Source organism: Arachis duranensis, chromosome 1 (assembly GCF_000817695.3).
Source record: "Arachis duranensis cultivar V14167 chromosome 1, aradu.V14167.gnm2.J7QH, whole genome shotgun sequence".
In the NCBI taxonomy this organism is placed as follows: Eukaryota; Viridiplantae; Streptophyta; class Magnoliopsida; order Fabales; family Fabaceae; genus Arachis; species Arachis duranensis.
The window spans coordinates 5,704,589-5,714,690 of NC_029772.3; the positions used below are offsets into that span (position 1 = coordinate 5,704,589).

The 10,102-nt window shown below is 29.5% G+C and overlaps 1 long non-coding RNA gene across 1 annotated transcript; it reads right to left on the reverse strand.

Annotated features, from left to right (window-relative positions):
• Nucleotides 1–670: 670 nt before the first annotated feature.
• On the reverse strand, nucleotides 671–3,113 carry LOC110279180 (uncharacterized). Its single transcript, XR_002372250.2, has 2 exons — nucleotides 2,935–3,113; nucleotides 671–935 (listed from the first exon to the last, which is right to left on the reverse strand). It is a non-coding gene; the product is annotated as an uncharacterized LOC110279180 (long non-coding RNA).
• Between the last annotated feature and the right edge of the window lie 6,989 nt (nucleotides 3,114–10,102).

Below are 10,102 nucleotides of genomic sequence, written 5' to 3' on the forward strand. Positions count from 1 at the left end.
CTTGACTTTCATCATAAGCTTTACGTGTTTCATCACCATTCCTTCTATTAAGAAGAATTTTAATTTTAAGTTATTAATTTTTATAAATTCTTCAACTAACGAATAATAATTTTTTTGTATTATATTATATCTTGCATAAGTATGAGCATATTAAGCAACATTACTAAAACATTAAATGAGTTAATTAACATACTTTAAATGTGTTAATTAAAATGAGAAGAATCTTAATTATTAGACTTTAAATTTTAGATATCTAAATATATTAAAGTTAATTTTTATATTTTTTTGATATTATTTTTATTCTCATTACTAAAAATATTTGAGTCCGTTAAAGCACACATTTCAATTAAGCATATAGAACTGATTTAAACTAAAGATAAATTATTATGTCAAATAAAAAAAAAACAGAGATGAGAGAGATAGATTAGGGATAAAATAATCATTTTATATATGTACATCTAAATTAAAATCAAATAATTTCCATCTAAATCCCATTCAAAGAAAGATATGATTATTTAAAATCACAAAAGGATAGAATTTGAATTTGAGAAATCAATTCAAAATTCTTATCACTATGACTAAGAATTTTTTTATTATTATTCTAAGTTGTTTGAGACACAAAACAATTTAATTATTTCCATAAAATTTATGTATCAAATACACACTACCATACTAATAGAACTCCAAATTGCCAGCACCACAACATGTCACAATAAATTTTAAAATTATATATATTATAATTATAATAAATAGATATTTATGATAAGATGGCTAATAAAAATCTCAGCCTTTTCGGCTTCTTCCCACATGGGAATGCTCTCTACCACCAGCTTTGTTGAAAGCAGGATCATGCCCATGATTTGCTGTTGGCTCACCATAGTCTTCAAGGTTTATTGTCAATAATGACCTCCCACCAGTGTCCGAACCTTCATATTCTGTAATTAAAAAAATTAATAAATGTATTTTACCAAAATGTCCCAGTTGAGGTAATATATAATTATATATGTACTTTAACTTTTTAATGGTTAGTTAAATCTTTTATTTTTCAATGTATTTTTATAAAATACATAATAATAATTATAAAAGAAAATAATGACTAGTTAAAAGGTGATTATATTATGTGTGTTCACATGTACCGTAGGAATTGTATACTATTACAAGCAACATTGATTATTCATTTATTAAGTGTGTGATTATTCTATTAAGCCAAATTTGATCATTTTGATGGTTTAATATAATTTCACTGAAGCAATGTGTGATAAATGCATGACTGATTTTTAATGTATATAAAATATTTTTGTTAGTTTAAGACTTGATCTTTTTTAAGAGGTGTATGATAAATAAAAAAATTATATGATTTTGCTCATAACTTTTAAAAGTTAAAATTACTAAAATATCAAAAAGTATATTTTTAAAGTTAATTTATATTTATCAAAATTAAAAAGTCTAACACAATCTTTTAAATTTATAAATTTTAAAATTCACTCTTATATATTTATATAAGTATATTATATATGATCATTTAAAATTTTAAAAATTATTTTATTAATAAACACAATTATTATTACTTATACTTATTGAAATTATTTTTAAGTTTGATTTATTAAATATAAATATTATAATCTTTAAAAAAATATTTTTTAAAAGTCAATTTTAACAAGTTATTTTCAAAAAGTTTTATTAAATTGCCATATTCATGAGAATTTTAGAAACGTTAATAACACCTCCGCAAATCTCCTCTTTTCTAACTCTTTCAAACTAAAAAGTTTCTATCGTATTTTAATTTAATTTATCGTTTTATTCTTACTTTGTTGTTGTATACCATTATATCTATACATCTTAATTCAAATGCATTATTTCAAGAATAAAATTATAAATATTTAATAAATTCATCGACAAATAAAAGTTTAAATACTGTAGTTAGACGGTCCATTCTTTTATTAGAAAAGATTAAAGAATACATCTACACGATATTCCACGTTTATGTTCAGTCATTTGGCAACAAGGCATATATTAATTTATAACTTGGAAATAAGAAAGGCACAGATTGTAGAAATTCAATGGTATCTCCAGCTGTCAAGGCAACATGAACTCTCATAGCAATATACATATAGTAATGATATATAATGATAATGATAAATTATATTATGTAAAGAGTTAAATTTTAATGTACCTTAAAACATTTTAATTTTAAAGGTTTAGTAAATATGTTCTCTAAAAGTACCTGATAAAATTATAAATTGAGAAAGTCTTTATAAAAAAATATACAAAATCTAAATTCTCAACGTATTTATTGTGTATTTATTAAAGTAAAATATTTAAATTTTTATTATTAACAACTTTAACTTGTATTTTTAAAATACATATTAGCTAAATTCTAATTTTAATATATTTTAAAATATTTTATAAAATCGTTTAGTTATATTTATTTTTAAAAATAATTATTTATATCATCAATATATACATATATAAAATTATTTTATACCGAACAGTGTATTAAAATTAAATTTATATATATAAACCTAAAGAAATTCATTTTTTTGAAACAATAATGATAATTTATTTTTCTACAAATAAACCAAATGATTTTAAAAAACCAAATCAAAATACGAGTGAATCAATAATTAGTATTTAACAACCTAGCAAGTTATTTCAACTCTAGAGATTGTAGTGAGAGAGAGAGGGAGAGACAATTGAAATGTGTATTCTTCAGAAATGTCTCTTCAAAGTTAGAAAAGATGTTCTTGAGGCATGTATTTATTATATATGATAAGAGTTTTATTTTGAATTGAGATATTTTTCTACTATATCTTATATAAACTACTTAGCTTCCAATTAAGTTGTAAGACACACAAATAAAGGAAAATTAAAAAAATATATACTATGGAAAAAAGAGTGGGTAATTAAGATGAAACTAATGAAAGGCAAACTCACTTGATAAGAAGAAAAGAGTGTCTCTAGCATTAACACATAGCATAGTAGAGAAAGCTATGATCATCAGAAAGGATAAAGAGATGCACAAGCCACTTCCAACCCTAAATATCATTCTCTCTCTCTCTCTCTCTCTCTCTCTCTCAATATGTTGTAAGGTTAACTTATGGAATAATACTATTTTAATTATCACTACAATAGAAAGCCCTACTCTAAGGCTGTATTTATAGAAGAGAAGGTTGACGATTCCGCCGGAAGTGGATTACACGTTTATTGGAAGACATTTTTATTTTTTTAATGCTATTAGAGGAGGCCAAAAACTAAATAAATAAGTATTATAATAATGAATTCTCTTTAAGATTTAATAATTCAACAATTATATTAAAATGCAAGTAAATTAACGGATATTAATGTTCCACCAAATGCAAGTATATGTCTCGAACTACGACACGACTGCTCATGGCACATCATAAAACTCAGATGCTCACAAGTGGGTATTTTGACGAGAGAAATGTTCGATACGAAGGAGATAGGGAGACTCAAATCTGTGACTTTTTAGATAAATATTGAGAGACTATGTTATTTGAAGTATAATTTATTGACTTGTGCTAATAAATTATTAGACTAATTTAGTTGAAATTAATTATCAAAATAACTTGTTCATATCATGTTAACGAAAAAATAAAATCATTTTAAAATTTATAATAGCTATATTATAATAATACCCAAACATCAAGATTAGATGCCTTAAATATTTTTTGTTGAGCTAGAGAGTCAAAGGACTCCAAGATTAGATGTCTTAATTAATCTTTGAAAGATACAACAAACAGTAATAAATGTAACTAGTCATTGTGAGTTAGATGGTGATATGTATAAAATAATTTATGCCATATATACATGTTATTATCTATTTGATAGAAGAATTAATTTGACTTATTATTATAATTTTTAAAGATAAATTTGAGACATTATTTGATCTTTTTAATACCATATTGATGCACGGGTATTTTTTTGTTAAAGACTATTTTAATGATTAACACTAACTTCATTACATCTTTATCGTGTATGTAATAAAATATTGAAGTATAATTTGTAAATGATCTAATTTCTTATGAATAATTTATATAAAATAACTCAGATATGCTATATCGACATTGAGTAAACATAATTCAGCCTATCAAAAGAAACAAATAATAATAAGAAGAAAATCAAATACTTATAAAATTAATCTTCTGTCACTTTATTAAAAAGAGATGCTTTTTTATTAAGGGTACCTACTAATAATTTTTCTTTATTTCTTGATCTTGAACAGCGGAACAAGGCCTCATAAATGCAGGTTACGTTTTAGGTCAACGATGATGCCAATGCTAATCTCAATCACAAGTGGTTACAAACTGGTACTTTAGAAATGAAAAAAAAAAAAGAATTTTATGTGGGTGGAAAATTCTTGATCATCAAAAAAATTTTAAAGAAGAATTAAATAAAAAAACACAAAATAAAAAGACATCACATTCAATTTAAAATTTTTAAATGTCAAGTTAATAGTTTCTTATTTTATAAATTCTTCACTTTTTTTTCTTTATTTAAAGCGAAATTAATTATTTATATAAACTAATTTTTTTCATTACTCACCCTACTTAACAATTATATATATATGCTATTTTTTTATGCGAAAAGTCAGATGATAAAAACGATTATAACATATTGTCCTATATAGAAATTTTTAAGTTATATTCTCCACCCAGAAGTAGGTATGTATATAATCTTATTAATAAAATGAAATTAGTTTTTTAAAAATGAAAGGAAATTGTTTTTTTTTTTTTTTTCATGAAGGACAATTTAGACACATGGATATTCTACAATGTCAACTTTAGTTTGACCTAACACGTTAAACTTTCCAAACATTTAAGCTTTTGGGGTTGACTTCCTCTTTTGAAGTAAACTTTTTAGGATATGGAATTTCATACCAACACAGCAACATTACTAATGGATATGCATGGGAAGGTAGCTAGTACCGTACGAGATAATTTAGAGTAAAGACTTCATGTTCATCAATTGAAAGTAATTAAGCATATATATAATCACATACATTACTTCATTGTCAGCAATAATGTCGTCTCTCTTATAGTAATTAAGCATATATATATAATCACATACATTATTTCATGATTACGTAAATTATAAAAGAAAAAAGTTTAGATAAACAATAAAAATACTAAATAATGTGAATAATAAATATGTCAGATGTTTAATTTATTGGATGTGCGGATGGTTATCCTAACGTTGAGGTTTAGAAAGTAATTTGGGATGAAATGTTTTTTTATTTTATTGGGTCAATTCTAGAGCCCATTGTTCACATTATTTAGAAAAGTCATTATCTACCTATTAAAACTGATTATAAATTACTCGTAAAAATAAAATATTGGAGACATTTTTTTAAACAAAGGAAGCTCGAGACATGAAAATGGAGCATAAAACAACCAAAACCAGCAGGATCAACACCATTCCACTCCTTATAGCTCAAAAACGTCCTATTTTGTATGACCTCAATATTTACTTCTTTGTTGTTGAAAATTCTGTCATTGCGTTCCAACTAGATGTTCCAAATAACTGTGAAGAACCCAGTCAACCACATCTTCTACTCCTCTTTTCTATTAAGCGTGCCAGTCCAACTCTCAAACAAGCCTTTAATGGTTCTTGGGACATCCCAAACTCTATGAAAACACCTCAACCAGACGCACCACACCTGCCATGTAAACTCACAGAACAAAAATAAATGATGAACACATTCTATCTCTTTTTTACACAGGACACAAATACTATCATTCTGCTGTATTACGCCTAATCCACACAACCTTTCTTTAGTATTCACTCTACTGACTAAAACAAACCAACTAAATAGCTCAATTCTCGGAGGTACCAACTCTATACAAATCGAATTTGTGAAGCTATAACTCGTAATCTTTCTTCGAAAGACACTACTAGAAAACTAGTTATTACAGACGGATATTTTCGACGGATTTTATCCCACGGAAATACAAACGGAATTTCAGAGAGATTTTTTGTCGGAAAACAAAAAAAATAAATTAGCATAAATTACAGACGGAAAACAGAATCCGTCGATAATTCTTTTGGTAAAATTAATTTTTTTCGTGAAAAATGATTACAGACAGAAAATTTGTCTGTAATTAAATAGACAAAACGTTGTGTTTTATTAAATTATTACAGACGAAAAATCCGTCTATAATTAAAATTTTCCGTCAAAAATATTAAGGTAACCCTAATTTTATCACCACCCATTCACACTCCATTCGAACGTCGGCAGTAGCCCTCATCCCTCGAACTCTTCTCCTCCGATAGAAGGTGTTGTCACCGCCAGCGGGGATAGACCATGGGTGCTTTCGTCATCTGAAAAAGCTCTACTTGGCCCTCTTCGCATCGTTCCTCCTCTCCTCGTCGTTGCACGAAGTTCTGAGTTGAGCTCGTGGCGTCGCCGTCGCGAAGGGTTCCTCCTCTCCTCACCGTGCGTTGTTTCTTATTCTCTGATCCTCGCCATTTTTTATTTAGGATTAAGCTAGGGTTTGCCTTTGATTTTGTGATTTCATTTCCGATTTTGTGATTTAATCTCTGCTTCCTTTAATTCTTTTTAGCGCTTTTATGAACCTCTCCCTTACATGACAGAGCACCTAGGTGTAAAGGAGTTGACGATTGACCAACCTTGAAGTTTGGTAAATGTGGTGATTCATATCTTCAAAATTTGCTTCAGGTGCCACTTTTCACCACCACCGCTTTCAGTTTTTCAAACCTAATTTCTCTGTTTATTCTTTTGTTAATTGTTATAATTACTATTTTTTATTTTTTATTCATATTAATTTTTTGTATTTTTTGCTTGATGGAGTATAGTTTCTTTTACGATGATAAGCTTGTAAAAAAGAATAACAGTAAGAAAAGGAATAATGAATAATAGCCAACAGTAAAGGTTCTTGATTTTTGGTTTCCTAATTCTAATCTTGTGATAATAGAGTGTGAATTAGAAGTTGTATGAGGAATAGGAGGTAAGCAAATCTCAATACACTAATAGTTATCTGAGTGTGAACCTAGTCAAGTCCTGTTAAAGAATGAGAAGGACAACCACTAGGAAGTTCTGTGAATGGTGAGTGTGATGAAATTGGTTCAGATATTAGTAGTCAATTGTTCAGGAACAATTGGCAAGGTCATAACAAAATGAGTATTAGAAGGAAATAAATCTGAATAAAGAAAGATATTCTCATCAAAGATCACATATCTTGACAAATATATATATTTCAAATTTATAGTCCAGTTTTGTTTATTGTATGGTATTTTTAGCATTGAATAATCTAGCTTCTTCTGAAATAATTTTTTAAATGGTGATAAAAACTCAAGAGTAGCAGTGGGCAACCTATTAAGCAAAACACAGCTGTAGTGAATGCATCTTCCCAAAATTACATGGGAAGAGAGGCCTAGCTTAAAAAGATAAACCAATTTCAGTGATGTTCTATGCCTTCTATGAAAACATCATTGTTGTTAATATGTATAAAGGTAAGATATTCTATGTTTAATACCATGATTTTGAAGAAAATCAGTAAACGTTGTAGACATAAACTCCATAATTCAAGTGTAGTATATTTGCCACAATTAGCTAAATAAATGCGTATCAATATTAGTAGAGGCAGAATTAAGAAAGAAACTAGAATCAGAATTAGAGGAAAAACACTTCATATCATTTGAGTTCATAGTAACTGGCTTTGAAATATGAGAATCAGAACACCTAATAAGTAAGGTATGTGCATGAGTAAGAGTGCAATTATTACAAGGAGCAGAATTGAATGCAAACACTTAAGAGTAGAAATACCATTCAGTGATATCGTAGTCCTTGTGTTTTCGTGTTCCTTGTAACAAACTTGAATCATACCATTCACATTTAAATATGCACACCTTGTATATAGTGCGACAAAAATACTCTAATTCAATTATGTTCTGCAACACACCAAACCGATAAGAGTGACCCCTGCCTAAATATATGCAAACCCAAATTCTGGTGTTATCTATTTTTTTTATTCGACCACTATAAGATATGGAACCAATATCCATTAACAGTATACATCGGGTAGCTGCTGATGCCCTTATTTATTGAGTCTCAACTAAGTGCAGCTAGTTTCGAATCTGTTGTTTCAGTTAGCTGCACACTAACGTATTTTTTGAATCAACGTGGAAAATTATTCAATGAGCCATTAGGATTTGTCTTTTGGAATAACGTAGATGATTTATCATAGGATAAAGAAGTTTTAATTAGATTAAGAAGTTAATATCTTACTGATTTTAGTATTTACCAAGACTTAAAAAACTCACATGAGGTATGGTAAAATTTGGTCACAGTTAAGCAACGCATGCAGATGTGCAGCATCGATTTCTTTCTGCTCTAACCAGTAGTTACTACCTGCACCCATTGCAGCTCCTTCTGGCAAAAAAATTAAGTGTGTTATTCCATTTGACGAGGATTCTCCCTTCTCATTGTTCCTTGAAACCCTTATTCTACGTGACTCAACATGAGACTGAAAATCGAATGAGCAAAATGTATATGTTTTTTTAGCTAGGAATGCTTGCAGATGCTGCCCTCAATCCGAGCTTTGTTCTTCATGATGCGCTTGAATGAACCAATCATCCTTTCAAATGGTTACATCAACCTAAATTAGACTGGCCCACAATTTCTTGCTTTGTACAGTAGGTGGACTGTTAAGTATTTCATAACGTCACAAAAAATAGAGAGAATATCCTCTCTAGCTTACAAAGTATGATGAAAATGTTCTTGTATATGACTGTGAGGTAATTAATGCTAAGTTTCATAGCATATTACTCCTTAAAGAACTCACTTATTTTTGTGAGGAGTTTTCAGATGTTGGTTTAGCTCACCGCCCATTATCAAGTCTCTTTAAGTTTAGATCTGGCCGATTGTAAATGTCTACTAAGTCTAACCTAGTTATCATTGTCCTTGTTCGCTCATCGCTCATTACTGTGTGTACGATATTATCAAACACGTTTTTTTTTAATGTGTAACACACCAAGACAATGTCAAACCAAGTTGTGTTTTCAATAAAGCAACTCCCAAATTATACTCTGTTTAGTCCAATTATGCTGCCGGCCATATCTTAAAGTTTCAAACCTTCCCCGTTATCGATAATCCTTGGGATTCTACGGACACGTTGCCAAACTTGCCTACCACTCAACCTCACAGGTGCCTGTTCGTGTTCAGTTTTATTCTTTTTGAACGCGTCCCTATTGTGCCAAAAAAGATGATCAAAGTCGAGGAATCTTTTATGGCAATCAAACCACAAATTCTTACCGCCATTTGATAACCAAAATGCCTTCGTATCCTCTATGCAAATGGGGCTTGCCATTCTGCTCTGAGTGGACCAACCTAACAACATGCCATGTGCAGGAAAGTCATTAATGGTCCACATCAACATAGTTCGTAGTTGAAAGTTTGTCTTGGTCGAAATATCATACGTTTCTACACCATCAATCTACAACTTCTTTAACTCATCCACCAAGGGTTGTAAGAAGACATCTATTTTGGTCTTTGAATTGCTGGGACCAAGTATGATGCAAGTTAGGAACATGTATGAGTTCTTCATGCACATTTCGAGACTCAGGTTATAAGGTGTCATGGCTATAGGCCAACAAGAGTACACATTACCGAATTATAATTTGGTGCAAACCCGTCAGAGCATAAAGCTAGTCTAATATTTCTGGGCTCGCTCGCAAATGTAGAATGGACCCGATCAAAATGCTTCCAAACTTCTCTGTGTGATAGATGTGTCATGATTCCACCATCTCTCTTGTTGTTACTATGCCAAGTCATGTGAGGGGCTGAACTCATCTATGCATACAATCGTTTCAACCTAGGGATTAAGGACAAGTAGTGCATCCATTTCATTGGAATTCTCTTTAAACGGTGTTTATTGACCTGTTCTCTCTCGACTTGGAACTTCGGTGATCTACAAAATCTGCATTCAGTTAGGTATGCATCTGTCTTATAGTACAACATACAACCATTCAAACAACAATCAATTTTCACCATATTTAGACCCAATTTTGAAACTAGCTTCTTTACTTCGTAGTAGTCTCGAGGAATACTAGTGGATCCGACAGG